The sequence below is a fragment of the Glycine max genome, chromosome 13, assembly GCF_000004515.6.
Source record: "Glycine max cultivar Williams 82 chromosome 13, Glycine_max_v4.0, whole genome shotgun sequence".
NCBI lineage: Eukaryota > Viridiplantae > Streptophyta > Magnoliopsida > Fabales > Fabaceae > Glycine > Glycine max.
The window spans coordinates 7,316,884-7,329,067 of NC_038249.2; the positions used below are offsets into that span (position 1 = coordinate 7,316,884).

Here is a 12,184-nt window from a genome sequence, read left to right on the forward strand (position 1 = left end):
TTACCATTAAGGTGTAATCGATTACACATCAACAAATGTGACTTTTCATTTTGAATTTTGAAAATTAAAATGTTTAGAAACACTGTTAATCGATTACAAGTATTGTGACACAAGTTTAAAATGATTTAAAACTGTTGAAATTTGAAATCTTAACATTTTAAAACACTGGTAATTGATTACTACCTTCTGGTAATCGATTACCAGAGAGTAAAAATCTTTGGTAATGATTTTGTGAAAACTTCTTGTGCTACTCATTGTTTTTAAAAAAAAATTTAGTACTTATCTTGATTGAGTCTTCTCTTGTTTCTTGAATCTTGAGTCTTGAATCTTGATCTTGATTATTCTTGAATCTTGATTCCTGAAACTTGAATCTTGATTCTTGAAGCTTGATTCTTAAATCTTTGGATTTTTCTTGACTCTTGATTCTTTGACATAATCAAAATAACCTTGGAAGATATTGCTTCCACAATCTCCCCCTTTTTGATGATGACAATCCTGAAATCAAGAGAATGCATACAATTTTTGTTCTACCGTTCATTCATCCCTTTCTCCCCCTCTCTTTTTGAATTTGTGCTTAATTTTAAAGTTTTGAAAATATAATATCTTGATTTCTTTAAATACGCATTTTTCTCTCCCCCTTTGGCAACATCAAAAAGGCCAAAGTGCGTAAAACATACGTAATTTAAAACATACACAAAGCATACTTTGTAAAACGAACATAAAAGATTCTAAACCATTCATGAAGCAAGACATGAATAAACCAAATTAAAATGCAAACCAAATAGTCATATATCACAATCCATAAATGTTCAATCATACTAAGCAAATATTAAAAATACTAAGTATTCAAATGTCATAAAAACATAGCCAAATACAAGGCTTAAAAACAAAATATAATTATAATCTAAATCTATTATCAGAGAATCAAAACTTAATTCTAAGTAACAAAAATTAGTTATGAACACATACGTGGTAAATCATTACTTATCTCAATTATTTTAGCATATCAATATAATTTTGACAAAAATCCAATCATGTCAAATCATACTAAAAACATATGTATCAAATAAGTCATAAGTCATCAAAAGTAACCAAGTAGAACGATAACACATAAAGAAACTAACAAGTTTTAAACTTATAGAAAATAAAGTACTAATAAAGTTTCCAAACATAATTCACTAAGTACCAAATAAGTAAACAAGATAATCAAGTTTAAACACATAACAGAAAGACATTAAAACAAACTATTTTGCGCCCATAAAAAATACATATTTACTATCTTAATCAACATAACCTTTAAATATAATTAAAAAAAAATCATAATAATTCTCAAACACAATCAATCATCAAAAATTTCAAATTAAATTAATTAAATTATCAATCAACTAACTATGCACAATAATTTCTATTCCAAAAAAAATATTTTTTTTAATTTCAATTTCAAATTTCAAATTTCAAATTTTAAATTTTAAATTTTAAATTTTAAATTCAAACTTCCAACTTCCAATAACTTCCACTTCCAACTTTCAACTTCCATTTTCAACTTCCAGTAACTTCCATTTTCAACTTTCAACTTCCAATAACTTCCAAATTTTAATTTTCAAACTTCCAATAACTTCCAAATTTTATTTTTTAAACTTCTAATAACTTGCAAATTTTAATTTTCAGACTTTCAACTAGTTGGACACAATTACCAAAGACAAAAAATCAATCATGTATATTGAAATTCTTTAAACTAAATATAGTTAATTAATCATTGTAAACACAATCAAACAATTTCAACAATTATTTTCTATTAACCACAAAAATAACTTAACTTAAAATACTAATCATACCTTAATTCATAGAGATGGCTTAGATGTTACCTCTTTTGAGATTTTACTGATATTGTTGTTGCCGTATGTAACATGTCCACTTTTCTTGGGAGAAATGGTTGTAAATTTGGATACATCTCCCGTTATAAGATTTGAACATCCAATGTCGATGTACCACTTCTTCCTTACAAATTATTCTTTGTTGTTCTCATGAGATTTTGTCATGAGACACAAGTTGGCTTGGTCTTCATCATGATCTTGGAATGACCTATACCTGGAATTACTTTTGAAAAACAGAGAATTTAAAGAGGCCATGAATCTTGAAGTTGTGAAACTTTCTACAAGATACCTGCTTTGATACCACTTGTTGGATCAAGTGGCCTCGGAATAATTAAGAAGGGGGGGGGGTTGAAATAATTATTAACATGTCTCGACTAATTAAAAATCTAGCATTCTTAATGTTACTAGATTCAATTAGGCTTTTACTACTAAGTTAAGAAAGTAAGAAATAGAACCAGAAACTTAACCAAACATAAAAGCGATAATTAAAAGTACATTGATCAAGGCCGTACCCGAATAAAATAAACATTAAAAATGTAGTATCTAGGAAGCGATCCTAGGTCGTCTCCCAACGAGCAATGGTCAACCAAACGTTCATAACAGATAGTAATAAAGTAGTAACGAATTGGGGGGGGGGGTTGTTTTGTAAATTAAACCGCAAGAAAATTCGAATTAAAGAAATAATAGAATTAAAACATGTTGTTCCCCCTTGATTCACAAGTAAGTCTCTTATCCTAGGTTACGAGAATTTATCCTTAATCAGTTCAACCACTTAATCCAACCCTAAATTAAATTACTAAGTGAAAATTAACATAAGGCTATCATTATGTGATTAAGCCACACATACACCAATTAATCATGAATGAAACAAATCATTAAGCATGATCGTAAATTAAGCATAGAGATAATTAATCAAGCACTAAGCATGCATGGATTAATGGCAACAAATACAGAGCAATTGGTGAAGAGGAAAAACTGATCAGAATTCAATGGTAATAATGAAACTTCAACGAGAGTTGTGCTTGATCCTCAAGAGAAAACAACGCTGGAGACTTAGCCTTCCATTAATCAGCAGAAAATGAAATTGCAATTGGAAGCAGAAAACGAAATTGCAGATTGAAGCAGAAAACGAATTTTATTGCTATGTGAATAATGCGCATGAACAGTAAAAACTGGAATTGCAAAACCCTCAAATTATTCTCCTCTCCCAAAACTCTCAAAAACTCCCTAAACTAAAACCCTGGTGTTGTTATATAGGTCCTCAGCCCCAAAGCTTACAAATCTATTTTAAGTCCAAGCCCATTGATGCAAGCTCCATTGGAGCTTGTAGGCCTAGGATCTTCTTCATCAATGGATTCCTTTGCTTCTTGGAAGATGAATGGCAGCGGAATGGAGAAAGGGAGAGAGAGAGAGGAGACGCCACTTCAAGGAGAAGATGAGTCTAGAAGAAGCTCACCACCATAGGAGGCCATGGATAAGAGCTTGGAGGAAGAAGGAGATGAATGAAGGGAGAGGGAGAGAAGAGCACGAAATTTTGTGCTCTAAATGAGCTTTGAAATCTGAAGTTTAATATTCAAATCATCAAAGTTGAAAAAAATGCACACACATGACCTCTATTTATAGCCTAAGTGTCACACAAAATTGGAGGGAAATTCAAATTTCACTTGAATTTGAAATTGAATTTGTGGAGCCAAACTTTGGAGCCAAAATTTCACTAATTATGATTAGTGAATTTTAGTTATGGTTCAGCCCACTAATCCAAGATCAATTCCAAGATTCTCCACTAAGTGTGCTTAGGTGTCATGAGGCATGAAAAGCATGAAGGACATGCACAAAGTGTGACTATATGATGTGGCAATGGGGTGTAGTAAGCAAATGCTCACCTCCCCCTCTAAAATTTAATTGGATTGGGCTTCTACCCATTCAATTAAATTTATTTCCAACCACACACATCAAATATCCACTTAGTGCATGTGAAATTACAAAACTACCCCTAATACAAAAACTAGTCTAGGTGCCCTAAAATACAAGGGATGAAAAATCCTATATTTCTAGGGTACCCTACCTACATTATGGAGCCCTAAATACAAGGCCCAAAAATAATGAAACCTTAATCTAATATTTACAAAGATAAGTGGGCTCGTACTTAGCCCATGGGCCCGAAATCTACCCTATGGCTCATAAGAACCCTAGGGCCTTCTCTTGCATCTCTGGCCCAATCTACTTGGAGTTTTCTATCCAATGCCCTTGCGGGGTAGGATTGCATCACCCATAAACGAAATAAAATAAAATATGGACAAGATAAGATAAGATTGGATGAAATAAATAAATTTCACAATATTAGCAAACCAAGGAGTGGGGAAAGAATCATAAATACTATACAGAATGTACAATTGTCATGCGGAAAATCATCCTGAATGGGTGAGTCCTCAGATGCACGCTCAATGCTGCACAGGTGGTCAGCCACGAGGTTCTGTGGACCACTTCGATCACGGATTTCCAAATCAAACTCTTGGAGCCAAAGCATCCACCTGATCAATCTAGGCTTTGATTCAGCCTTCTTCAACAGGTACTTCAGAGCTGGATGGTCAGTATAAATAATAACACGAGTACCAAGTAAATATGAACGAAATTTCTCAAGAGAAAAAACTATCGCTAATAGCTCATTCTCTGTGGTAGTGTAATTTGCTTGGGCTACATCCAAAGTTTTGGAAGTGTAGTAGATTACCCGAGGCAGCTTGTCAATTTTTTGAGCAAGGACAACCCCCCATGCGTAATTGGGTGCACCGCACATTAGCTCAAATGGGGTTGTCCAATCAGGTGCCTGAATGATAGGAGTGGTAGTCACCGCACGCTTGAGGCAATCAAAAGCCTCTTTGCACTGGTCATCAAAATCAAACTTCACCTCCTTTTGTAGCAGATTGGATAATGGAAGGACCACTTTGCTAAAATCCTTGATAAAACGCCTATAAAACCCTGCATGACCAAGAACAGAATGAACCTCTTGCACGCAAGAGGAGTAAGGCAATTGTGAAATAATAGCTATTTTTGCAGGGTCTACCTCTATGCCCCTACTGGAAATGATATGCCCTAAAACTATACCTTGTTCTACCATGAAGTGACATTTTTCAAAATTCAGCACAAGGTTAGTTTCAATGCATCTATTAAGAACTCTATCCAGACTATCCAAACATGCATCAAAAGAGAATCCATAAACAGTAAAATCATCCATAAACACCTCTATGCAACTCTCTAAAAAATCACTGAAAAGCTAAGCATACACCGTTGGAAGGTACCAGGGGCATTGCATAGGCCAAAGGGCATCCTCCTATAGGCAAAAGTGCCAAAGGGACAGGTGAATATGGTATTTTCTTGATCCTCGGGAGCAATATGAATTTGTAAATAACCAGAAAAACCAGAAAAAGGCTTCAACTTTGGTGTGGGTGGTGGCTGAATAGTGGGAGGAACCAAGGTAGGAGAAGAAGGAGGTTCCTCAGCCTGTACCTCATAAAGCAAGTCAAAAGTGTATGTACTTCCTGCAACATGGTTAGTGCATTCTAACTCTAAAAAATCAACATCAATAGGTACAACACCCAGAAAATCAGAACCAGACTTAAATTCAAATTCACTCTCAGCATAAAAATCAGATATAGGATCAAATTCAAACTTAGATTCAGATTCAATGCATAAGGAATGGCAAGTATGCGGATCAGGTAAAAATGGATGCTTCCTACCATGAAGAACATAATCAAAATCAAACATATAATCATCAACAATCTGATCAATTATCTCAGCACGAAAAACAGAATGATCCTCAGATGGATGTTTCATGATATCAAGAATGTTAAAATGAACAACAATATCGCCAAATTCCATAGATAATGTGCCATCATAAACATCTATCTTGGTTCGGGCTATTTTCATAAATGGCCTGCCTTAAATAATTGGAACTGAACCATGGGAAAACCCCTCTTCCATATTAAGAACATAAAAATCAACAGGAAAAATAAGTTCACCAACCCGAACCAACACATCCTCTATGAAACTTGCGGGGTAAGCAACACTTCTTTCTATTTGCCAAATGAATCACCACATCTGTAGACTGTAAAGGTCCAAGAGATAAAGAATTGAAAATGGACAGAGGCATGATACTAACTGATGCTCCTATATCTAGCATGACATTCTCAAATTTACTGTTCCCAATAATGCAAGGTATATAGAAAGTACCTGGGTCCTTACATTTCTCAGGAATGTGAGGAACATATTTACCTATCAATGCTGACACATTTCTGCCCATGCTAATCCTTTCATTGCCTTTGAGCTTCCTTTTGTGGGTGCAAAGCTCCTTTAGAAACTTGGCATATCTTGGAATCTGCTTGATGGCATCTAGCAGAGGTATGCTCACCTCTACTTTCCTAAAGGTCTCCAAGATCTCCTTTTCCACTTCTTCCATTATTTTGTTTGGAATTGCTCTAGGTGGAAATGGAAGAGGGATAAGAGGGTGCTGGAAGTCAAAACTACTCGAAGAAGGTCAACCTCCATGAAAATTTTTGTTAGCTCCCTCATGATCAGGAAGCTTTCTCTTTTGTGCAACTATCTCATCCTTTTTTTCAGGTGCAGAATGAAGCTTGACAGGTTCAGGTGCAGGTGCTGCTACTGGTGGAGGCACTTGAATTTGCTTGCCAGACCACAAGGTGATGGCACTCACATTTTTCGGATTCTGCACAGTTTGTGAAGGCAATTTGTCAAAAATTTGGGACTGAGCTTGGTTCAACTGAGTAGCCATCTGCCCCATCTGATTTGTTAGACTCTGAATAGAGGCTCTTGTCTCTTGCTGAAATTGCATATTCTGGATAGTCATTTGCCTCACTAACTCTTCTAAGGAAGGTTGAGGAGGGGCCTCAGTTGCTTGTTGTCTTTGTTGTTGCTACTGCTGTATTGGAGGAGGAACATGTGGCTTGCTTGGACCAGCAACATTCTGGAAGGGAGGGACAAGCTGTTGTTGTTGTGGAGGACTTGCCCATCTCAGATTTGGATGATTCCTCCAACCTGGATTGTATCTGTTGCTTGAAAGATCATAATTATTCTGTTGTTGTTGGTTTTGCTGTTGAGGAGGTCTATTATAAATATTTGCAGCATAAGCTTCAGGTTGCTTATTGACTCCAGATTGCTGCAAAGAAGGACATAGATCTGTATGGTGATCTGCAGAAGAACATAGACCACAGACTCTTGCAATAGGTGCAGATGCAGATTTCTGATTCATGGCAAGCTGAGTTACCAGGTTGACCAAGGCATCAAGTTTTCCCTCAAGCTTTTTATTTTCAGCAGATGAAGATGAATCTATGGCCACCTCATGGACTCCTCTAAGGACAATAACATCATTTCTTGCACTGAATTGTTGGGAGTTGGAAGCCATCTTCTCAGTCAAATTCCTAGCCTCAACAGGAGTCATATCACCAAGAGTTCCACCACTGGTAGCATCAATCATACTCCTCTCCATGTTGCTAAGTCCCTCATAGAAATATTGCAGAAGGAGTTGCTCAGAAATCTGGTGGTGAGGACAGCTTGCACACAATTTCTTGAATCTTTCCCAGTACTCATACAAGCTCTCTCCACTAAGTTGCCTGATGCCTGAAATGTCTTTTCTGATGGTAGTGGTCCTAGATGCAGGGAAAAATTTCTCCAAGAACACCCTCTTAAGGTCATCCCAGCTGAAAATGGACCTGGGAGCAAGGTAGTATAGCCAATCTTTTGCCACTCCCTCCAAAGAATGAGGAAAAGCCTTTAGAAAGATATGATCTTCCTGGACATCAGGGGGCTTCATGGTGGAACAAACAATATGGAACTCCTTAAGATGCTTATGAGGATCTTCACCTGCAAGACCATGAAACTTGGGCAGCAAATGTATTAGTCCAGTCTTGAGAACATATGGAACACCCTCATCAAGATATTGAATGCACAAGCTTTCATAAGTGAAATCAGGTGCAGCCATCTCCCTAAGATTCCTCTCACGAGGTGGAGGTTGAGCCATGTTCTCAGTCTGAAAATTAACAGCCGAATGCTCAAAATCAGAATATTCAGAATCACCAGCAATAGAATACTCAAAGTGATTAGGATGCTCAAAATGCACAGAATGACCAGGATGCACACTATGCCTAACTAATCTATGAAAGGTTCTATCTATTTCAGGATCAAAGGGTTGTAAGTTACTTGAATTGCCCCTAGTCATGCACTATACGCAGCAAATAATGTGTTTCTCAAACAAGCACCAGGAGAGGGTTAAAACTACAACTATAGTCAAACGATATCCAAATGAGCTGAAATTTTGTGAGCAACACCCAAAAATCATGAAAAGATAGTACAAAAAATTTCAAACAAAAATTCAAAGTCTAACAATGAAAACAACCTAAGCAAAGTGTGGAAAAATAGGACAATAATACTTGAAAAATAAAAAAAAAACTTAGTAAACGGCTGATTTTTTGAGTTTGGGAGACCCCAACCGGCTAAAGCAGATTATCATAGTATAGGGAATTTTTTTCTACCCCAAATGCATATATAATAATAGTCATTCTGATACCCGGGTCAAAAGTTATGACCGTTTTAAGTTTTGCTAAAAAAACAAGTTCCCAAAATTTTTGTCTCTCTCAAATTCAACCACACCAAGTGCTCCTGGTATTTTTCACACACAATATAGATCAAAAGAAACTACCACACAAAAAATCAGCCAAAAATAACAACTCTAACTATCAAAACAAGGGACCCGACTGAAATGCAAAACATGATGCTACACAAAACAAAACAACACACACTCACAACCTTTTATGAACCTTTGGCCCACTGCTCCTCGGCAACGGCGCCAAATTTGATCGAGGTCGTACCCGAATCAAATAAACATTAAAAATGCAATATCTAGGAAGTGATCATAGGTCGTCTCCCAACGAGTAATGGTCAACCAAATGTTCATAATAGATAGTAATAAAGCAGTAACGAATTGGAGGGGGGGTTGTTTGTTTTGTAAATTAAACCACAAGCAAATTCGAATTAAAGAAATAACAGAATTAAAACATGTTGTTCCCCCTTGATTCACAAGCAAGTCTCTTCTCCTAGGTTATGAGAATTTATCCTTAATCAGTTCAACCACTTAATCCAACCCTAAATTAAATTACTAAGTGAAAATTAACATAAGCCTGTCATTATGTGAGTAAGCAACACATACACCAGTTGATCATGAACGAAACTGATCATTAAGCATGAACGTAAATTAAGCACAAAGACAATTAATCAAGCACTAAGCATGCATGGATTAATAGCAACAAATATAGAGCAATTGGTGAAGAGGAAAAACTGATCAGAAATCAATAGTAATAACAAAACCTCAAAGAGAGTTGTGCTTGATCCTCAAGAGAAAACAACGCTGGAGACTTAGCCTTCCATTAATCAGCAAAAAACGAAATTGCAATTGGAAGCAGAAAACAAAATTATAGATTGAAGCAGAAAACGAATTTTATTGTTACGTGAACAATGCACATGAACAGTAAAAACTGGAATTGCAAAACCCTCAAATTATTCTCCTCTCCAAAAACTCTCAAAAACTCCTTAAACTAAAACCTTGGTGCTGTTATATAGGTCCTCATCCCCAAAGCCCATAAACGAAATAAAATAAAATCTGGACAAGATAAGATAAGATTGGATGAAATAAAATCTTGACGAAATAAAATCTAGATGAAATAAAATCTGGATAAGATAAGATTTGATAAAATAAAATTGTCTGCTCTCTTCAAGTCCAAGCCCAATTCCGGATTGAAGCCCAATTGCTTATAATTCTCCTGAAATTAAATTAAAAACACAAAATTAGTCAAATAGGCCCAAATGATAAAACTGCATAATTATTTTGACAATTAAGGCTAATCAGTAATTAAAATGGTGACAAAAAGGGTTAAGAAATAGGAGAAAATAATGACACATCATACACAACGGAAATTAAAGAGTGTAGGGAAGAAGAAGACAAACACAAGATTTATACTGGTTTGGCTACAAACCGTGCCTACATCCAGTCCCCAAGAAACCCGCGGTTCTTGAGATTTCTTTCAACCTTGTAAAATCCTTTACAAGCCAAAGATCCACAAGGGATGTAACCTCCCTTTTTATCTTTGAAAAACCAAGTGGATGTACCCTCCAGTTGAACTGATCCATAAGAGATGTACCTTCTCTGGTTCTTAGTATAACAATCCCCAAGTAGATGTACCCTCTACTTGTACCACAAAGGATGTACCCTCCAATGTCTTGGGACAAAGAATTCTCAGGCAGTTAGTCATTTGAATCTTTGTAAAGGGGAAACAAAAGATATCTCAGGCGGTTAGTCCTTTGAAATCATTTGCTTAAGGGAAAGGGAAGAATCAAAAGAATTCTCAAGCGATTAGTCCTTTGAATCTTTTGTAAGGGAGAAGAGAGACAGAAAAGAATTCAGGAAGTTAGTCCTTTGTTCTATTGGCAAAGGAAGAAGAGAGACACAAAAGAATTCAGGCGGTTAGTCCTTCGTTCTTTTGGCAAAGGAAGAAGAGAGACACAAAAGAATTTAGGCGGTTAGTCCTTCGTTCTTTTGGTAAAGGGAGAAGAGAATGAAAAAGATGAATAACACAAGTTTTTTTATCAAAGAACTTTTCTTGGAAGAGAAAGTATTGAACAAAAACTTTTAGAAAGATGAAGAGAAGATGAATCAGAAAATTCTGTAGAAAGAGTTGAAAAGATTGATTGAAGAATGTTGAAATAAGATTGAAAGATAGATGATAGATCATATATTTTAGATTCATACCATGGTCACATATTTATAATCTCTTGATGACTCAAGTCAAAGTTTGTGACTCTTGGCAATTTCTTTTAAAAACTAGTTACTTAGAAAAGTTGTGACTTTTGAAAGAATCTTCAGAAACAAGTCACTTGAAGAATTGTGACTTTTGGAAATGTATTTTTCGAAATCAGTCACTGGTAATCGATTACCATTAAGGTGTAATCGATTGCACATCAACAGATGTGACTCTTCATTTTGAATTTTGAAGATTAAAACGTTTAGAAACACTAGTAATCAATTACAAGTATTGTGTGATTGATTACACAAGTTTAAAATGATTTAAAACTGTTGAAATTTGAAATCTTAACGTTTTAAAATACTGGTAATCGATTACTACCTTCCGGTAATCGATTACTAGAGATTAAAACTCTTTGGTAATGATTTTGTGAAAACTTCTTGTGCTACTCAATGTTTTAAAAAAAATTTTAGTACTTATCTTGATCGAGTCTTCTCTTGTTTCTTAAATCTTGATTCTTGAATCTTGAATCTTGATTCTTGAATCTTTGGATTTTTCTTGACTCTTGATTCTTTGACATCATCAAAAAAACCTTGGAAGACATTGCTTCCACAGAAGGGTACAATATAACTTAAAAGCTAAAAATATAATTACCTCTGCATCAGGAATGGATGAATACTTTAGAGTCTCAAATTATAAGAATGCAAAAGAAATGTGGGATACATTGCATGTAACCCATGAAGGAACAACTGATGTAAAGAGTTCTAGAATAAACACCCTAACACATGAATATGAATATTTTATAATGAATCAAAATGAAACCATACAGGATATGCAAAAGAGATTCACACATATAGTTAATCATTTTGCATCATTTGGAAAGATATTTCCTAACGAGGATCTCGTTAACAAAGTACTAAGATGTTTAAGCTGGGAATGACAGCCAAAGGTAACTGCAATTGCAGAATTGAGAGATCTTACTAACATGTCTCTTGAAACTCTATTTGCAAAGCTTTAGGAACACAAAATGGAACTTATGAGACTAAACCAACATGAAGAAAATGACAAGAAAAAGAAAGGAATTGCACTAAAAGCCTCATCTTTTATTCAAGAAGAAAGTGACAAAGAGGACTTGAATGAAATAGAAGAAGATGATGATTTCAGTTTCTTCATTAAGAGATTCAATATGTTTATGAGGAACAAAAAAAATCAAAGAAGAAAAAACTTCAATTCAAAGAAAAGAGGAGAAGATTCATCTTCTATTCCAAAGTGCTATGAATGCAATCAACCTAGTCATTTGAGAGTTGATTGCCCTAGTTTCAAGAAAAGAATGGAAAAATCTGACAGGAAAACCTTCAAAGACAAGAAAGCAAAGAAAGCTTACATCACTTGGGAAGATAACAATATCGATTCATCCGGAGACTCAAAAAATGAAGTTGTAAATTTAAGTCTCATGGCCAAAAACTATGAAAGCGAAGAAGAGAGGATGCTCTAAACACATGATGG

At 35.3% G+C, this 12,184-nt stretch overlaps 1 non-coding gene across 1 annotated transcript; it reads left to right on the forward strand.

Moving 5' to 3' along the window:
• The first annotated feature begins 7,420 nt into the window (after positions 1-7,420).
• Positions 7,421-7,527, forward strand: LOC112998920 (small nucleolar RNA R71). The gene has a single exon (XR_003264099.1). It is a non-coding gene; the product is annotated as a small nucleolar RNA R71 (small nucleolar RNA).
• Positions 7,528-12,184: the final 4,657 nt, after the last annotated feature.